Raw genomic sequence first — 21662 nt, 5'->3', positions numbered from 1 at the left:
AGATTCATTTAGTCATTCTATGTTCATTAATGATGAACCTCAAAGTAGCTGTTAATCCAAATCTGTCTTGATTTTGATCATTTTCCTCCTTGTGGATCTTCTTGGATTAGGTCCTTTGTTCACTTTTGACAAAATGCAGCCAGACTATGGGCTGCATTTCTCTGAGACTACAAAACTCTGGGAGTTCTCTCCCAGACTACGGCTTTAGCCATACGGACACTGACATAGCTCAGCCCTTTTCTGGTCATTTTCCCTATTTATTACTTGATCATATCTTATTTTTTTCCAAGATAATTTGAGTACTTCTACAAACACATATTAATCTGGCCTTTAGTATCACTTGTTAATACAAAAAAAAATGCTATGCAGATGAATTTAAGAACTAGAAACTTGCCTTAGGACTAGAAAATTTTAATGGGATTGACTTTCTTTGCCATCTTTCTCTAACCTGTTCCACCTCTGAAATTACTAGTTTTTAATAGGATTTTACAGCTAAGGCAAGTTTATGAGCAGAATACCCATGTGTATATGTGGTTGGCCTTATCCCTGACAGTACCATTAAAATATCCTTTCAGAGATATCTGTATATTGCTTAGATGTGTTTGGACTAATTAATCCCTACAGAGGCCAGGGACATAAAATGGAAAAGGGTTAAGAATTGAATTTGGAGAGGCGTATCTAGTAGACAGGGAGGGGGAGGGTATGAATCATAATAAAGAAAAGTAGCCAAGTCATAATCAGCCATATCTCAGAAAAGACAGTCAGAATTTGAAGTAGTATATTAGTGTATCAAGTCCTAGCAAGGACTGGTCTATCACTGTCTTATTCCTCAAATTTTCTGGGTCCTTAGCTTGTAACATAATTCTAGAGCTCTCTGAAAACTTGAGAGTGAATTAATTCATGCAGATTCCTATCTCTGCCATGCTGGATCCCTACAGAAAATTCAAGCCCCTGTGAAAATCTACCCCCTCCTTCCCTTCACACCCGCACTGCTCTGCAGCTCGACTTCCTCTCTTCTGACACAAACCCCTGCTTCTCCTTGGTGCCTTCTGGAATCCTCTTGCCTTAATTTCCTGGCTCTCACTAGAGGCTCTTCATTCCTCTATACTTCACCAGCCTTGGAGTCCTTTCTCCTCAATACCCTTTACTTTTTATCCTCCACCTTTGGGTAAAATATTCTTATATATCCGATGCTCTGGCTATTCAGGTAGATTATGTTTTTTCTGTTACTACCTATTGTACTTTTCTGCTTCCTGTGTGTTTCCAATGACCCCTGAATTTTTTGACGCCTGACTCTCAGTTTTCCTCTTTAAACTAATCCTGCCCTAACTGAGGGAACCACAGCAACCACAGTGTTCATACAGACAAGACATCCACCATGTGGCTGTTAGATACTTAACCTGTCACCTTCAATGATCTCCATCTGCACCCTCCTTCAACCATCATCCTCATGGCTGATTACCATAATCTATGTCTTTGTCCACAAAATCTAACATGAAATATTCTTTGACATCTTATACTGCCACGTTTCTCACTTCTTTACTTCCGTTGGATGTGCCACTGAATTCACTTGAGCTATAAACCTTCTAAGTCCTTTGTCTTCCTCCTATATTTATTACCATTGCCTTACTTAGACTTTATCTCACTAAAACTCTCAATTCCTTTAAACCTTAACCCTGGGTCAATCTAACTGTTTTCTCACTTCCTGCATTCAAACAATCAAACAACAAAATGGCATGGTGCTGTTATAAATTCATTGTTCCTAACTCAACTGTGTCATCAACAGCTTGACAGAAAGTCCCTAGCCACTCATCCATTCCTCAGATTGCCTCTCTCCTAATCCTCAGGACTTTCCTAAAGCCCCTATGATTTAAACTTCTTTTCATCTCAGCAGGAAAAAAATCGCCTTCTACTTTTTAAAAAGAATATAAAACCTAGCGGAGGGGAAATTCCTCAGTATTCCTCATTTGAACTTACCATGTTATCTGCAGATATTTTATCATTATCATTTTCCTTAGTCACTGAGAAAGATCAGTCCTTCTAGATCCAATCCCTTCCTGCTTTTGCAAGATGTAAATCAACCAACGATCCCTTTGCCTATACATTCAGTGTTTTTCCTCTTCACCGGACCTCTTGCTCCTTTAATATACAAAAAATGGAAGAACAAAATAATATTCTCTACCTATGTCTTTCATATTCACTGTCTTGTCACACTCTCTTTCCTACCAAAGTAAATAGTTGCTAACATTTGTTCTCTCCACTCTACACCCCCCACCTGGATACTAAAAAAGAACTCTTTTAAGAGCAAAAAAAAAAAACCTCTTTTGCTCAGTTTTGCCTTGCTGTTTCACTGAAATTGTTCTGGCCATAATCACAATGGATTCATTACTAAATCCAATGTACAGTGTTTTATACATATGTCCCACTTGACCTATTCAGTTGTGATGATAATTACTCCCTCTTTCTTGATCTTTTCTCTGCACTTATGTTCTGTGACACTGCTCACTTACGTCTTTCCCTTTGCAGAGTACTTTACTCTCTATGTTTCACATTCTGACTATTGTCTCTGACTGCCTCCAACCATTTCCGTGACTTTACTACCTATTTAGTAGTATCTGTCTGGAGATTTTTCTTTCTTCCTTTCTGGAATTCTATGGTTTTCTATCCAACTATACACTGAGAATCTTTCTTGATTTTTTACAGGTATCTGAAACTCAGCATACATAAAGACAGATTCTCCATTTTACTCCATCTAATTTCTGATGCTCCCTCTTATGTCCCTCATCCTTGGTAACTGGACTCCAACATCCACAGAGCAACAAAGCCATGCACTTAAGTCATGAATTCTAGTCACATTCAGCCAATTTTCAAATCCTGTCATTCATCTCTAATATATTTGTAATCTTTCTACTTCTTTGCAGCATGATTATAACTACTTTTGCAAAGTTTTGTTTTTTTGGTTACTGAAAAAGTTCCCTAAATATACCTCTAATCGATCCTTCAAATTGCTACCTAAGTGGTCATTCTAAAGGGAAAGTTTGAAAAAAGTTCCAAACTTTTCAGCAAGACATATAAGATCCTTCATCGTTTGGATGCTATTTGTTTCTGCAGTCTTACTCCTACTGCTTTCAAGATATTTTGGGCAGGCATCATTTCTATAGGACTTACAAGAACCTTTAATATGACAATTGGATGAAACTTAGAGGAGGCTGATAAGCAAAATTTCTGAAATTTGTTTCTCAAGGAATGTTTTCTTTTTTCATAGAATAATTTTTAAAAAATCTCTTAGAACTAGTAGTTTTCAAATTTTGGGGAAATGATTCTCTAGACTATATTTTGTCCAAATTTCATCATCAGGATAAATATTGTTCAAATATAAAAACCAGTAAGAAAAAGCACATTTCAGAAGAACCTGATCGTTACATCATAGCTTTCATATTGTGTTATAGACGACCTGTAACAGACAGTAACTTTGGGATAATTTGAGAAATATTTTTAATTATAATGAAAGAAATAAAAACAAACCTCTATTTGTCTAGATTTAGCAAAAAAAGCTTATTTACAAAAACTCCTGTTTAGTATCCGGAAATTGAAGTGTTTTAATTATTACCTAATTCTAAGGTCAATACAGGACATAAAACATTTATATCAATTGAATGTAACTCCATTTCTGTCAAGATTTGTTATATAATGCATGGCATATCTTAGATATTTGAACAGTAAAATGGAAGGATATGAATATTCTCATTGGAAATAAGAGTTTACAAGGCAAAAGTCTTGTTTCTAGCACATACAATGTTTATTTCTAACATCTGGACAATTTAAAAAAATATGGAGATTAAATCGAGATATGCATTTTCTGCACTGAAGACAATCAATAACTGGTTAATGAATTTTTCTGAAAGGATGACCTCTGCTTTAATTGTGTCTAATTATTGTGACACTTTGTGAACTTTTACCTGAACACATCAAACTAGGGTTAAGTATTTCTGAAAGGGAAACTTTTACTTTAAACAGATAACACACGCTGCACAAAGGATAGGCTTTCTTGATTAGTAGAATTCATTTGTAGACTCTTAAAAATGTCTCTATGTTACCATGACAAATGATATAAGAGGCTGACAGAAAGGAAATGAAAGGATGCTTTATTAATGAAGCCAATTTCAGTCCTGCCTGCTGCTACCAACAGCTTTTGTATTGCTGATAGACTTTACACTGATATAATTTTAACCTGTTAATTGTGTCCCCAACCTTGTTGCTAACCATCTGTGCTAATAGTTTTCGCTCTCTGTTTCTACATTAGGAAGTGCCATTTTCAAATGTCTCTTTCCTTGTAAAATCAAGGTGTTAGAAAAACACATAAGTGCTTGTGCTCTGTTACTAAAGAATATTCTCTCATATATTTTTCTTTGGAAGCTGTTATTTTTCATTGTCAGCATTAAATCTATTTTTATAATGTAGTAAGGAAAAATAGATGTGCATAAAAGAAAGAGTAAAGGATAAAAAATTAAATAAGACTCCCTTTTTGCTAGGATTATTCTGCTTCTTTCATCTAAGACCTTAAATACCTCTTTCCTTCTCTACAAAGATATTTTTCCCAAAGAAATAGTCAAACTTAGTTCCATATATATTGAAAAATAATTGTTACCTTATTCTTTAAATCTAGAGTGGGCAGGGCTAATTAAAAACTCATAAGGTCTGTAGCTTATCATAAAAAAGACTGTAAGAACAGTGACATATGTAGACTACGCATCAACACAAGAAACTGAGAGAACAGTCCAGCAGTTCAACAGATGTGCAGTCACACACACTTTTTAGTTTTCTTTTAGTTGTTCCTGGGAGGCTCTATAGATCTTAAATTATTGCTCCATGTAGCCCTTTTATATATACCCTCTTTAATCAAATTATAATTTCAGTATAGTTTGAAATTTACAAAAATGTTGCAAATATAGTACAGAGAATTTTTGTATACTCCAAATACAATTTCCCCTACTGTTAACATCTTACATTACTATGGTTCATTTGTGACAACTACTGAACCAATACTAACGTGTTAGTTCGCTGAACTTCATAACTTATTAAGCTTTCCTTAGTTCTTACCCAATGCACTTTTTCTGTTTTAAGATCCCATCCAGGATACCATATTTTGTAGAATGTCCTTCAATTTGGATTGTTGATATTATCCTCCTGGTTATACTGAGCTTATAGGATTTGAGGAGGAAGACCAAAGAGATGAAGTGTCATTCTTATCACACCGTACCAAAGATACACATAATCACCTTGACCTAGTATTGGTGTTTCCTGACTGAGGTAGTGTTTATCAGGTTTCAACATTGTAAAGTTCCTACTTTTCTCCATGTTAATATTGTACTATTTGGGAGGAAGGCACTACCTGCAGCTCACACTAAGGAGCTGGAAGTTATGCTCCCTCTCCTTGAGGATGGATTCTTTATATAAATTATTTGGGATTCTTCTGTATAGAACTTTTCCCCCCTCATTTATTTATTTAGTCAATTATACATAAAAGTATGCATTCATAGCTATTCATTTAATCCATTAGGTTATACTGTGACACTAAAGTATTTATTTTGTTGATAAAATTTTCCATTATATGCTACTCAAATTAGCCACTGGGAGCTCCTTGAGTTTTCTCCTTTGTTCCTTTGTTTGGTCCCCATTCTATTTTTTTAAACACTTCCTTTTATTCTGACAAATGAGATCCTTCTGTGTATTCCTTGCCCCAGCCATGGAATCAGATATTCCTTCATAGAGCCCTGTTTCCTTTCCTTAGAGAATAATATTAGTATGTCTTTACATTTTGAATGAAACAGGTATTGATTGGATCTACAGCAATGTAAAGGAATCTAGGGTTGATTTTTGCTAAGGCACACAATTGGTCAAAAAAGAAAAAACAGACCATGTCCCTTTACAAATGATCTATTTGACAACTTCCATGGAGTATGTTAAGACCGCGGTACTCTTTCAAATGAAACATATGTGAAAGAAAGAATTTAGGACATGAGAAAGAGAAAAGTAAAACTACCAAGTCTTTGCAGAAAGGAGCCATGTCTCATGGTTTCCAACCCTACAGTGCTTCACTATATGTCTTTAATTAAGGTCGTTCATAAATATTTGTTAAATTAAAAAAATATTTTATTCATTTCTAAAGAGAGGAGAGGGAGGAAAAAAGAGGGAAAGAAACATCGATCAGTTGCCTCTCACATGTCCTCAAAAGGGACCTGGTCTGCAACCCAGGCGTGTGCTCTGACCAGGAACTGAACCAACAACCTTTAGGTTCACAGCCTGGTGTTCAATCCACTGAGCCACATCAGCCAGGGATAAATTTTTGTTTGATGCATATGGAAAACAAGAAAAAAGTAAGTGTCAAAGATTTATAAATTCTAAGTTTTCATGTGCCCATAACCTACTCTATTTTTTTCAGTATGTAGTTTGTATGCTGTAAAGAACAAGTCTGATTTTTAAGTTATATTAAGTTGATTATTTGTGATACTGAGAATATTGGTTTGAGAGTTCCATCAAAATTATTTTTTTTTATCTCATTACTTTAAAACATTGAATATCCCCAAGCTCCTATACACATTACTTTGCCACACTTAAGTGATTCTTTATTTTTTTTTGGAATAAAATTTGCTCTCCTGAATATTAAAAGCATTGAAATAACATCCAAGGGCTGTGAAAAAGATAGTCCTAAGCATGACATCAATCTGTCAGCATCTGCAGACTTCTTAATAGATAATTAGTATGCAAAAGAATTTCCAATTTTAGATACAGTAAAATGTTTATCACAATTGAAATACAAAGATAAAATATAATAAAACATAATACAATTATTTCATAAGAAAGATGATGCTGCTTATATCTGACTCTAGGATAAATAGGCTCTAATACATTTCATTTCCTAGTAAAATTAAATATAAACTTTTCATTATATCTATTAATATTCACTGCAAGAATACAGAGTCTCTGTTCCATAGTTTTGAATTCTGAGATCCAACTTCTGGTGCTTCATCAGATATTAAGTCAACATATCATGTTCAAAGCTAAGAGGTTAAATGATTCAACTCACTCAACTATTAGAAAGTCAAGGGTAAATGGCTTTCTAATTTACTCTTTAGTGATATTTTACTCTGAAATGATTTTGTTCATGATCTAATGCAGCATACAGATGTGATTTTTAAATATGCTCCATCATACTGCATCAATATATTTCTTAGCCAACTAGGAGATAAAGGAAATGATCAAGTATTTAAAAAAGTCAATATATAAGTGACCAGGTCTTTTGCATGATTTTCTTTTGGTCTTGTTAAGAGATCCTATTATCTTTATTTCAGAAAAGTAATTTCTCTGGCAATGAGTATGGTTTGGGCTTTGTTATTAATTGAATATATCTTTGAGATATTCTAATTGAGGGAATGACTTGAAATTACAGAGATGGTAGTATTGGTCTTGGGAAGAAATGTTTGTTTCCTCCGCCTAATTTCAAAAGTGCCTTTCCTTTCAACACCGAGCATACTCTAGAAGAGAAAAGCAGAGTTTTACATTTGCTATGTGTTTCTTCACACAGTATACTTAATATCCATAATCTTATACTATTCCCATGTTCATTATCAGCTTTTTTTTATTTTGAACCATGGTCGGGATTAATTAGATTGGCTGCCAACTGGTCTCTGGCCTAAACCTAGCTTAAATAGTGTCATTAAGGTACAACTGCTGACATTTGAGTATTAACACTGTTCACTGGGGTACAATAACGGGTGCTAATTCACTTCTAATTTCAGTAGAATATTGTCTGAGGTTACAATATTTTTCAAAAGAACAATAAGGAGCAACTAACGAAATATCTCTTCTCTACTAGCACAAATTTTTAGTGAACAAAACATTCCTTATGTATATGAATTATGCATACGCTAACATTCGATTATACTATACACATCTGAGCCTTCATGTAACTATCAGCCAGAGAAAATGATCAGCCAGAATACTAAGACAATAATAGTTTCTCATTGATATTGTCTGCCATTTATTATTAGTTCACATTAATAAAGCCATTTGATAAGCTAATTTTTGCCAATAACTTGTTCTGTTTTCTTTCAAAACAACCTATTAGCTCTTAACTTGGCCACTAATTTTATAAAATCCTCAACAATTGTGTGATGCCTTTTTTTGAAAATGCCATGAAATTTGAATGCATCATATAGCTATCTGACAAGGTTCCATAAAAATAATGAACTGGAGACTAGGGACAAATGAATTACAGTTGTCCTACAAAAAAGGAATTTAACTTATTCATCAAAATTAATTTAAATTTTCTTGAAACAAATTAATCAATACTAATAAAAATTTAAGATGTATATACTACAAGATAGAGATAGAATAGAGTAATATTTACAGACATGAGTTTTGGAATCATTTGTACTGGTTATAATTTTAGCTTTCTGTGGACTTCTGTCAAATTATTCAACTCTGTTGATCTTCAGTTGCCTATTTTTCTAAATAGAGTTAATGCTAGAACTTGTCTCACAAGGTTATTATAATAATAATATATATACTAATATATTGTATGTTATTACAAAATTACAATATATAGTATGTTATTGTACAAAATATATAAAATTCTCTTAACACTGTGATTATCATATAGTTGGCATTTAATAGTTGGTGGCTACATCTGGGAACTGGAAAAAAATATCTGGAGAGGGACAGTGAGAGTGTTATACAAGAATAAAAGCATGTTTGCAATTTTTAAATATTAGATATAAGGTAAATGTTCTTAAATAAGTAATTGGTTAAAAAAAATTATGGTCCAGATAAAGAATAAAATACTATCCAGTTCTTGAAACAACACTATTGACTCATATACGTTGATATAAAAAGCATCTAAGAAGTAGTAAGAAGACAAAATAAATAAAATAAACTCTATGTATGATATGATCCAATTAAAGAAGTTATTGGCTTTATATATGCAGAGAAAAAATATTTAAAATTTACACACCAAAATATTAACACTGTTCTTTTTATCTCTTGGTATTAACTGTGTTTTTATAATGAGCATATGTTAATTTTATAATCAGAAAATATTTTACTTTAAAAGTACATTTTTCTTTCTCTCTGTTCATATCTCTTCATGTTTCACATTCAATTCTCTCCAAAACTCTTGTGTCTAAAATTTTTAACTTTGTCAATCTCATATTTTGTGGGATTCTGTATTTGGAAATCATGAAAAAGGATGTAAACATTCTTAAAAACACATCTCTAAACATGCCTGCCTGAAATAATTTAAAAAATCACTCCTATCTAGTTCACTCCTATCTAGAGTAAAAAAATGAAGCAAAATGGAACTATCATCATCTAACATTGGACCTAGAGCCTTACAAATAAATATCTCTTCAAAGATCAAAAAAACAAACTTTATATTTTTTACTTGAGAGACTTACTAATTTTGCAAATAACTTCTAACAGGCTATAAAGTATACAGGCATGCAAAACTAGGTAAAACATAAACAATTTTAAGTCAATCTAGAAATTAGTACTTTGTAATCCCTCCTGTAAAGCTGTACGACTAATATTTAACAGTTGTTGAAAATGTATTACACATGAGGCGCTAAATCCAATCTATGAACTACATAACCTCATTCTCTTAACTGCCTGGGGAGACAGGAGGTAGTTTTATCTTCACTTCCTAGATAAGGATGTGCAGCTTAGAGTGGTTAAATAATTTTGCTCAGGGCCCCTTAACCAGCAATTTTTACAGCTGAGGTCTAAATCCCACTAGTCTGCAATCACCATTTATTAACTGAATTTTAGGGTATATTTGTATTTTTTTTAATGGACTACTCTCGAGTATTTGCAATAATTTCATTACTGTTTTCCTTTTCTGAGTTTTACTTCATTCTTGTACTCTTCTAGATGCTTTCATAGTTATGTAGGTAAAGCACCATAGAAGCTAAGATAATATTTAAAGCAAAGTACTGGCTTCTGAATATGGGAAAAATTTCTTCCCATATTCATAGAGAGAGTTCTATCTCTCTAGGGTATTTTTTGGACAGTGGCATTTAAAGTTTTTAGCTGTCACCCACAGTAAGAAACATATTTTATACCATTACCCAGCATATATACACACACACAAAAACATACAACACACACACATAAATGAACCATACTGTCTATAATATGCAAAAATAATAAAAAGCACATTGAACTAAACAGAATAATATACTTTTTGCATTTTTGCCTAGCATTTTTAGAATAAGAGTCTGTCTATAGGTCTTTGCTCATGGTGATTATATTTCATGAAGATTTTTAAGAGGTCTTATAGGAACTTTTGGCTTAGCATAGATTCTATTAAAGTATCTCAAAACATCTTAAAAAGTATTCCTCATATCAAAAATTTGTGTAAATCACCAAAAGGAGAACATAAACAAAATAAATGAGTAAGTATAAATGGCTAATAAAAAGTGCCAAGCAGAGAGTTGACAGATTCCCAAACTGACCCTTACCCCTTCACTACAAGTCCAAGGACAATTTTCAGCTTTTTGTTTTGGTAGAGATATTAAGATATGCTTCCATGTTATATATTTTCTATAGTCTAATTCATCTTTACTATCTGAACCATGGTTCTGTTTTGGGATGCACACCTACACATAATAACTAGCCTGAAACACGCAGCCAAAGCCAGAGGGCATATTCCTATTTGCGGTAGAACTAACACACTTTGCTCATGTCAGAAGCAGCTTATCAATGCTTGTAGGGAAAGGAACAGAAGATATGTAAGTTCTTAGAATCTTTGTTTTGTGCTCAATTGCCCTAAATTATGTTGAGTATGAAAAAAATAAGCTTAATGGAGAGGGACAAAATTGCCATCCCAAATAATTTATTATTCACTTATGCAGAAAATTATAAGAAACTACACAGAAAACAACAGTCTTTCATATTTGTTCCAACATCGTGATGCAAATATAGTCAATTTTCCCATATCTAAACCCTGCAACTACTGATCTGCTTCCTGTCTCTGTGTTTTGCCTTTTCTAAAATTTCATACATATGGAATTATACAATATTTAGTCATTTGGGTCTGCATCTTTCACTTGACAAAATGCACTTAAGATGCATCCATGACGCCCTCAGCCGCCCCCTTGTTGCAGTAGCCTCTCGTCTTCGTCATCCGAGCCCGGACACCACGCCACAAGAAGGGTGACCTCTCTATTCCTGTTTTCACAATGGAGGACGCTGGGAAGACTTTCAGCTCTGAGGAAGAAGAAGGTAATTATTGGAAAGATCTGGCTATGACCTACAAGCAAAGGGCAGAGAATACACAAGAACTCCGAGAAATCCAGGAGGGAAGCTGAGAAGATGAAGCTGAATTGGAGACACAGCTACAACGAATTGAAACCAGGAACAGGTACCTCCCATCAGAAAACAATCGCCTTTGCATGGAGCTAGAAACCGTCAAGGCGAAGTTTGAGATGCAGCATTCCGAAGGCTGCCCCCAGATCTCCACCTTTGAGGATGACCCAGCCCAGACAAAGGCAATTAAAGATCAGCTGCATAAATATACCTGACAGCTGGAGCAAGCAAATGATGACTTGGAAGGAGTGAAACAGACCACAATTATGTCTCTGGAAGTCTCTGAGCAGTGCTTGAATCAAGCCATTGAAAGAAATGCCTTCTTGGAGAGTAAACTTGATGAGAAGGGGAATCTCCTAGAAGCTGTTTAGTGGCTGAAGGATAAAGCCAGAGATTTGGGGCAGGAATTGGCTGTGCAGCAAAAGCAGGAGCAACCCAGAACCCCCATGCCCAGCTTGGTGGAAGCCGAAAGGACAGACAGCCGTGTGGGCCACTGGCTCCTTGCCATCCACTCCCATGGCTCATCGGGAGCCCAGCTCTAGATTAACCACACCAGGGACATTCAGACATCGAATGGATGACTCCATGGGTGGAACCGCCTCATGTCTGCAGCCCAGATATCAGCCCTCAACATTGTGGGAGACCCACTGCGGAAAGTAGGGGCACTGGAGCCTAAACTTGCATCCTGCCGGAATTTCTTGAACGAGCAGTCCCCAAACCAAACAAGTGGTCCCCCGTCAGGGTTGGGGAGCAAGTACAGAGATGGCGGTGACAGAAGGCCAAGCAGCACCTGCATTCCTCTGGGTGATAGAGGGAGAGAAAATTGAGACACAGTGACACTGCTTCTGACTCTAGATATTCCCTCTTATAACTGTGGGCCCGATGATAGTCAATCTGTAACCGCTGTAAAGTCCACTTAATTTGGTTTGCTCTGTCTGAAGGTCTGGAGAACACCTGGAATTTGGGAAGCCACCTTCAAATCTGTCCTCACCATCGCTGCCATCAGCCTAGGGTGCAGTCAAGATGTTGCTTTAGGAAATTCACAGAAGTGAAGCCATTGGTGTCTGTGCAGGAGCTGTTACCTATCTTCCCTTCTTCACACTAGGTTTTTGGTGGTGTTTTTTTTTAAGTTAGTTTGAGAAATATAGGCAAGCAGTCCCATTAGCCAATGACTGAGGCCATCACCTGTGGCCCCAGGTAGTTGACATGGGAAATGTTGTCTCTTAATCCCCAGCCTCCTTGTTGGTGTGTTGCAGAAGGACAGAGACAGACTGGACCTTCTGGAAAGGGCTCTGAGGTGTGGGTGCTGAGGCTGCGCCACCATTCTGAGCTGACCCAAGTCCTGGTTGGTGTATATACTTAGCTCTGCTTGTCGTGAACTGCTGTCTCATGCTTTCAGTCACAAGTGAAAAGAAGACATGAATTCAGGAGCATGCGTGTAGTTTAATGACCTTCCTTTTGTTACTAAGTTATTTTTCCAAAAGAACACGAAAGATATCCTTGATTTGAAAAAGTCAATTTTCAAGTGCTACTGAAATTCTACAGAGAATTAAGCTTCAGTGTCTAGTTCATTATCCTAGAAACATTCTCTAACCTGTATCAGTAAAAGATGTACTTCTATTTTTTTTAAATAAACAATAAAATCAAGGACACTAAAAAGAAAGCACTCACGATGTTGCATGAATCAATAATTGTTTCTTTTTTACAGTTGAATAGTATTCCATCACACATAGATATGCTACAGTTAGTTCATGCATTCACCATTTGAAGAACATTTGTGTAATTAAAGATAAAAAGATGCTATAAATATTCACATATAGGGTTTTGTGTAAAATTTTAGATTCACTTCAGTAAAAACCTAAGTGGGACTCTTAGAGCTGTATCATATGGTAAGTATATGTTTAATTTTATAAATAAAACTAGCATACAGTTTTCCAAAGCGGCAGTGTCATTTGTAGTTTCCATTGGCAATGAAGGAGAGTCGTTGTGATTCTGCATGCTTGCCAGCATTTGATATTGTCAGATTTAAATACACATATAGATCCATTTTAATAGGTATCTTTCTGTGATTTTAATTTTGCATCTCTCTTAACCAAGGATGTTAAAAATACTCCATATACTTATTGGTCATCTATACATCTTTTTCTTTTATTGATGAAGTTCAGATCTTTTACTCATTTTTAAAATGGGATGTTTGTTTTCTTACTATTAAGTTTTAACAGTTCTTTATATATTCTGGATATAAATCCTTTATCAGCTATGTGATTTACAAGTCTGAAGCTTATATTTTCATTATTTTAACATCTTTCACATAGCCATTTAAAAAATATCAAATGAACAAACCTATAAGTGGAACCTAATCAACAAAACAAACAAGCAGGAAAAATATAACCAGCAACATGGAAAGAAAAAACAAACTGACAGTTATGAGAGGGAAGGAGGAAGGGGGGTAACGGGAAAAGTAGGGGAAAGGTCAAGTCAAGGACTGTGTATAAAGGACCCATGGACAAAGCCAAAATGGGAAGGGTTGAGGGTGGGAGGTGGGGGTGGGTGGGGCAGGGGAAAGTGGTGGCGGGAAAAATGGAGACAAATGTGTTTGAACAATAAAAAGAAAAATAAAAGAAAAAGAACTGTCTTTTTTTCTTTCATTTTTCTTTCTTCTGTAATGGGGAAGGACATTAATTCCTTTATAGTACAAAAGAACATGTACACTGAAAAAAACATTTCAATGTGTCTCACTGCTTGGAGATTTTTATCCATTATTTCTTGTACATTTTATCCATAATTTCTCAAAAACATGTTGTTCTATAAAATGTCTTTTTAATCAGATGTGTAGGATTTGACAATTTTTCTTCGTTAAAAATTTAAAGTTATATACTTCACTGGTGTGCTCTGGTATCAGCCTACAAAAGTCGTTAAGTAGAATTACAACATTAGATCCAGAGTCCTTTGGAAAAGAGTTGTACAATACAATAGCTCCTAGACACATGGGACTGTAGAGTACTTGAAATGTGGCTGGTATAAATTAAATGGCATTTAATTTTAATTAATTTAAATCAAAATACTGATACTCAATTTAGTTATTAGGGTGGAACAAATTGGCTTTGTGAATCTCCTCTTTTCAGCTATAAATTTATGAAATCTAAATACAGAGCAAGTATATCCAATAAAAATTTAGTATCCAAATGACCCAAATTAAGATGTGATATAAGTACACCCTGGATTTCAAAGAATTTAGTATGCAAAAAAAAGTATGTTAAGTGTCTTATTAATAGTTTTTACATTGATCACATGTTAAAATGACTGTATTTTGATACTATTAAGTTAAATAAAATTTACTATTAAAACCCATTATACCTGTTATGTTTTTTTTTTTCTTTTTCAAATGTGACCACAAGAAAAATTTAAATTACACATATGGCTCACATTATAATTCTATTAGATAACACTGCTTTAGGACCATATATTGTGTATTAAATTATGTTTTGTGTCAAAAGGCATTCATTCAGCATTCTAAAAAGGCATGCTAATGACTGTCTATCCACCACAACTCCCAACCCCCACACCATAGTCAGGCACAGCTTATTCTCCTGTCTTTGAGGAGAAAGATCAAGACTCACTAAATTTCAAGTCCCTAGTGATATATTTTTTATCCTCAGAAAGGGGTTCTCACAAGAAAAGGGCTGAGAGAATGGAGGGTAATGTTTGAGATGGGTAGGGTAGGTTTGGTAGAATCAAGTGTTGTTCAGGAACAGCATCTCCTGAGGCGCTAAATGTGTTATAAATTTTGGGAACACTGTTGACTAATAAGGGCTCCAGTCACTTTACTTTCTTCTGAGCAAAAATGGATGGGGCTGCCTCCTTCCCACTGTTGTGAGTTAGTGCTTAGTGGTTAGTACTTATTAACTCAAAAACAAAGCATAATAGCCCAGATTTTCACTTCTCTCCTTACTTTTAAGCAACGTGAAATTAATAGTAAAAGTCTTCACTACTGAACCAAGAAAACTTTTCTTCTTTTTCTTCAGTTTATTAAGTAAATTTTGTGTATATACACACACATTTATATATATATTTCGGAGGACCCAAAACCTCTGGAATTTATTTATAAAAAATTGTGTATTTATTCTTGTATGTTTAAACTTCAGTCCCCTTCAAAATACTCCCTGATTGATGTAATACAATTATTAAGATGTTTTCTTCCACTGCTCAAAACAGTTTTTTAGCTCAGTGATTTTGATGCCTTTTAGTGCTTCTGCCATTTTTTGTTTCACCTCTTCCACACTGGCAAAACATTTCCTTTTGAGAACATTTCTCATCCAGGGAAACAAAAAAAAAGTTGCTTGGGACAAGATCAGGTGAATAGGGAGGGTGGGCCATGGGGTCATACTACCTTGGTCAAAAACTGCTGAACACTCAGCAGTGTGTGGGCAGGTGCTTTCATAAATCACCCATCAGGAAATGGGCAAACAAGTTGAAAGAGTCTTTAAAAAAAATTCACTGAAGCCGAATGCAGCCTCTCACAACAATGGCAGCTGATGCACTGATACAGATGGGTTCCTAGGACACTCACCTAGTGGGGGAAGCCTGCACCACAAAGGACCCACATCCAGAAGATAAATCTGGGCTTTTGGGGTTCCCCCTTGTACATCTATATATGGGTAATTTAGTGCTGTAGGTATTATCTTGCCAGAACTAAAACAATTTTTCAAAAAGATAATTAACATAGGAAAAATTGAGCTGACATTGAAATAATAAACATTATATTTTAAGACATTTCAGTAAATTTTGATACTTCAGCATACAATTCTGCATATCCAATTTTTTTTTAAATTTCTAGGAAAATAAGAGTGGCACAAAAATCTTAAGGACATTAAGTATAATACCTATAAAAATGTAATTAAACATAATGGGTATATTATTCTACCATGATAGACAACTATATTAAGCTTTAAGTTTGATACAATGTTAAACCTAAATTTGCAGAACTCCTTTTCATATAAGATAACCTAAAACTATTTTGTATTTTGGAAGAATGGTAGCATATACTTTTCTAAAACAACCTAAATTATCTACAAGTTCTAATTAAACATATTTCTTTCACAATCAAGCTAGCTTGGGAATATAAATATGTATACTTACAATATAGAGAACATATCATGGAAAGCACATAGATAGTTGTTAAGTTATCCCACTGTATTTTATATTCTTGAATTAGTGAATTCTTAACCTGTTGGGAAAGAGAGAAAAATTATGTTAAATATGCTGAGTGTACTATATATGTAACTAACCAAAGGAAAGCTAAAAGAAATTACTCATTTTACAATCATAGATCTTTCTAGATGTATTTTTGTGTCTTTGTTTACATTAATTTATGATTTCTTTTAATTTTAGCAAAATGCTATTGAATCAATAAAATAAATATTATTTTTAAAATTGAATCTTGCAATTGAAACTCTAAGGAAATAGGTATATCTTGTTAACTGAATATATTTCATGTTCTCTATTTTTTGTTTGTTACTAACAGAATAAATTAAGTCCATAACTCAAAAACCAAAAATAGAATAAAAACAAAAAGTTTATGAGTCATCTTGATGTTTATAATTACCTGAATGCCTAATAAAATAAAGACCAAATAATTAGATGATTTGTCTAAACATCTTTAATTTGCATATTGATTTATGTCAGCTGCTATGGTTTCAATGTTTGTGATCCCCATCCCTCCTCGCACAAATTCACATGCTGCATTCTAATGTCCAAGATGATGGTATTGGGAGGTGGGGCCTTTGAGAGGAAAATAATTTAATCTTCCCCTTAATTTAGTTATACTTCAGTTATACTGCAACTGTATTTAAAACATATTTAAAGATAATCAAAACATGGAGAATAGTTGGGGTATCTGTCTTATCTGTAAAACTGAATGTTACTTAATCTTTTCTCAAAGGTATAAAATGCAGTAAATGAGTAAGATGTCTACATTCTGTATCAGCTGTTCAATATTTTCTGGTGTGTATAATTGTAATTTAATCATCCAGCAATACTATAAGGTGGGTTTTATTATCCTCATTTCACAGGGTTTTGATCATTCAAACATCTAGTCCATATAAAAAGCCAGAAGTTATTGTAGGTGAGGAGCTGGGGTCAATTCAGCCCTAATTCACATGTCTACTCAGAAAAGTCTTCACTTGCACATGTCCTCCTGGACACTGTTCATAAGAAAATCCTGCCTGGATATCTACTTTCAATATTATTTGAGCCCCCAATTTGAAAAAAAAAATTGTTTTATAAGGTAGATCACGTTTCTCTTCTGAAACTGTATGTATCTTGTGCTTGATATTTTTAAGTGAATAACATTACAAACACACTTATTACATGTAATATATATATATAAAGTGTTGGCTGTATATCTTGAAATTAAAGATTAATATATTTAATGTTATTAAAAATAGAAAAGGGGCATTCTACACCTATCTCAACTGGTTACAGACTGTATTTGAGCATCTGTTAACTTTTGACAATAATATTCTCTCAGAATCAAATACTATTCTTGCTCTGTTTTTACCCTACAACATCTAATTTGATGCTTTTGAAATTTTTTTTTCTGGAGTCAGCAAATCAAACACTTAGAATCCTATCTAAAATAAGAGCAAATGATTAGGACCAGTGAGTGGCCCGAGTCCCGTTTTCTACTTGGCAACTCAGATTTGTGTGTTTGGTTTTCTGAATTTCCAGCAAAAAGCATTTAAAAAGCGTCAAATCAGATGTTGTACAGTAAAAAGAGCAAGAATGGCATTTGATTTCCTGTATCCTTGTCTTTCCTGCTAGAGCAGTCAAAACATCCACCTGACCTGGGGCAGAGAGGAGCACAAGACACTCAGTTTCTGTCATCTATGTTGATGAATGGTTTAAAGTGAGTCAGGCTTGAGAAACAGGGATTTCTAAATTCCTTTAGTCCTATCTTCCCTATAAAGTCTAGACTTGGTGGATTAGTCCATGATTTGGATGTTTTGTCAAGATTGGGAGGTTTAGTTACATAAGCATAAAACACTAAGCTGATTCACTGACTGATCTACTTTTCATCTAGATGTTATTCAGCAAGCACAAATGACTAAGTTTTCATGGAATTTTATATAGAGTTTGAAACCATGCAGAAAGCAATAGGAAGAGAGCGTTCTTCATGTGTACCCATGAGATATAACAGAAAAAGTGGAGAGAAAGACCATATTGGGAGAGGAAAGTGGCTGACACAGCTCTTGTTTTCTCCTCTCAGCTTCTTGAGGTCAAACATCTGGTGGGAGTAGCTTTAGAAATTCTTAGCTAAGTTAAGGGAATTCTCAGTGTTTTTGGGAAGGGACCACTATGCTGCGTAATCTCACGCTAACACACAGACACTCAGTAGTGTCACAAGGTTCCCATGGTTAAAATAAACCCAGTTTGCAATCTCAAATCTCCTCTGGTTGTTGTGTGGCATGGATAATGGGCTGAGAAAAACAGAGCGTACCGGAAGCAAAATGGCTTGGCTACAGAGGTGTGTGAGGTTTTTCAGCTTTAACTAGGTGTCAGAAGAGGGAGGCGACAACGTATGTAACAGTGGGGACTCTGATGGACCTGAGTGCCCAGAGCGGAAGCAGACTGAATTAGCTGGACCATGAGGTAGAGACAGAGCAGAGAAAGAACTGTGAGAGGTGTCAGCAGCAGAGCGGCCCACAACAGGACCGGACAGTCTCCCTGAGCACAGGCAGACAGGGGAGGTAGGCTGCGTGAAGGGATCCATGTTTGGTCTGAAGGTAAGTACTCTTATCTTCAGGATCAAGCATTGCAAGGAAAGAGGACATGAGGTACAAAAGCCCAGGATAGGAACAAATATGGTATATTCAGGGAGGGGAAAAATTCAGATCACATAGTGACCCAGGGCATAGTGGCGCTGGGGTAGAGTGAGGTAGGCAGGTAGGCAGGTATCCAGGTCATGTTGGGCTTTGTCGGTCAATGTAAGGAGGTCAGGCTTTATTCATTATGCAGTGGGGATAGGAGGGGTTTGACTAAGTAACTGATCAAAATTTTAAAGGATCACTTCAAATGTTCTGTGGATAATAGCGAGAGGCAAGCTTGGACGTGGTAGCCAGTCTAAAGACTACTGCAGTAGCAGTGATGGGAGATGATGACAATGGAGAGAGATGTTTGGACTTGTGATGTATTTGAATAAAGTATAAAATCATTCTCACCCATTTCACAAACAAATGCATTTTTTGATCCATCATGTAGGATAGGTTATCTTTTTTCTTTAGCAAAGAGTCCATTTGAAAAATATAAATTACATATTTATTTATATAGACTTCTTCAGTTAATTTAAGTAAAATTCACTAAAGGAAAAAATATGGAGATATATTTATATCTTATAATTGTTTTTAATTATTGTTGATTAAAGATAATATAACTGATTACAAAAACATTACATGATATTTAGAAATAAAAGAATAGGGGAATAAAAAAATTGGAGCATTACTTATCAACAGGAAAATTTTGCAGGACTCTAAATGATGTTCGAAATATCTCAGATATACTAAAAAATTGGATTCCATTAATAAGGATAAGTTCCTTAATTCGATTCACCAGATGTGATTAAAGGACATTGAATTTTGAACAAATAAAGACAATTACTTTATGCAGTTTATAGTGATAAATGAGATTTGCTGCCAGAAGAGGTCACTGAGCCAATTCCTGTGGCTGTACTTTAAACAGAATTTTATGACTTCAGAATTACTACACTTGGCCCTTAAGCCTTCTTTAATTCAACATACATTTTCCTAAATGAGTTCTATATAACAGCTGCTCGATGCTATGGCTAAAAGGGTGGCTAAAACACTCTTCTGTCTTTGAAGGGTTCATAGTCCAGAGGAGGAAGAGAAGAAAGGGGAATGAGGAAATTTGCACAAAATGTCTCGCCAGGGGCACAAATATAGCAGTATTCAATTTACATGGCTGAAGCTTAACAGAAAATAGATTGTGTAAAGACAATGTTGAATTACAACTAGGAAGTGCAGTATGAGCAAAGATAAGGAGAACAGAGGTAAAATATTTGGGACTAAAAGCTAACCTGGCCTTAGTGGGACAAAGAGACAAGCAGTGTGTGCACGCAGCCCATGCAGGAAGCAGTGGAGGTAAGAGGGGCTGGTCATGGCAGGACCCTTTGGTCATGCTGAGAGCTTGAACAACATTAACACTAATAATAAAAAAAGTGTTCACTATATACCAGCCCCAGTTTTAAGAGTTTCACATACATGTTCTCATTAAATTCTGTCAATAACCCTATAAGATATTATTTCAGAGGAGTATGAAGCACTGACAGCTTAAGCGATTTGTCCTACGTCACCCAGCTTGTAAATGGTGTGACTAACATGGAACTCAGACAGACTGATTCCAGAGCTTCATTCTTGGTCCCACATTCTGCCTCATGTGATCAACACAGGATGATTTAGATGTAAGACTCCTTTTCAATATTTTTCTTCTCACAGTACAAAATGTTGATTTGTTCTTTATATGAGGTAAAAATGGGAGTAAGAATCCTGGACCTAAAAACACCAAACCAAGTGAGGAAGAAAGGAGAGAGAAAGAGAAATTAATGAATGTTTCTTAAACATTTTACTGTGGGACAAATTCTAGTCTAGGTGGCTTAATAGCCATCTTCCTTGGTCCATATCTCTGTAGGAGCTGGAATAAAAGAGTGGTTGTGGGAGAAGTGTGTGATTTGTGCTTGTTTCTGTGGCTCCTTGGTTATTTCCAGCATCAGGATTGCGCCTTCTTTCTTCACTCTATGCAAGCTGGCTTAGATGATCTTTCTTGACCCTTATTTGTCACGGGTACATTTGACAGATCTTTGTGAACTCAGAGAGCAGTGTTGGGGCTGATGAAGGGAGCTATTCTTGATGCAGACTCTTCTATTTGTTGAGTTGCTGTAGGAGATAGGGGATTAGTAGCTCATAGGACCATTAACAAAACTTAGTATCTTGTGGACTTCAAATATACTTATGCTTGGTATACAGGTTATTGTCAACCACAGAAATATTTTTCAGCACACACTTTTTGAGGAAGGGAGGATTGCTTTGTTCTCTTAAAACCTACAGGACTCTTCAGGGAAAATTATTGAGCTTCTCCCTGATGGGGCTTGAAACAGTACTGAAAACCTCATTGTGCATTCTTCCTAGAGCATCTGTCTTACTGAAAGATTTGGGAAAAAGAAGTTTATTCTAAAATAGAGATATAGCATAAATAAAATGCAGAATGTACATACATTTTTAAAGATT

General features: G+C 35.1%; 1 protein-coding gene and 1 pseudogene across 1 annotated transcript in view; one reads left to right on the top strand and one right to left on the bottom strand.

The window, feature by feature from the left end:
• FUT9 (fucosyltransferase 9) overlaps nucleotides 1-16531 on the bottom strand; it is a 73684-nt gene extending 57153 nt beyond the window's left edge. Inside the window, exon 1 of the mRNA XM_054569731.1 lies at nucleotides 16504-16531. The gene's annotated coding sequence lies outside the window, so the exon portion shown is untranslated. The remainder of the gene's footprint in view (nucleotides 1-16503) is intronic.
• On the top strand, nucleotides 11200-12399 carry LOC129067645 (nuclear distribution protein nudE homolog 1-like; annotated as a pseudogene).
• Nucleotides 16532-21662: the final 5131 nt, after the last annotated feature.

Source organism: Pteronotus mesoamericanus, unplaced genomic scaffold (genome assembly GCF_021234165.1).
Source record: "Pteronotus mesoamericanus isolate MK-2021 breed Mesoamerican mustached bat unplaced genomic scaffold, CSHL_Meso_final contig_20, whole genome shotgun sequence".
NCBI classification, from domain to species: Eukaryota; Metazoa; Chordata; class Mammalia; order Chiroptera; family Mormoopidae; genus Pteronotus; species Pteronotus mesoamericanus.
The sequence above is the reverse complement of the archived record's forward strand: the minus strand, read 5'-3'. Positions and strand labels throughout refer to the sequence as shown.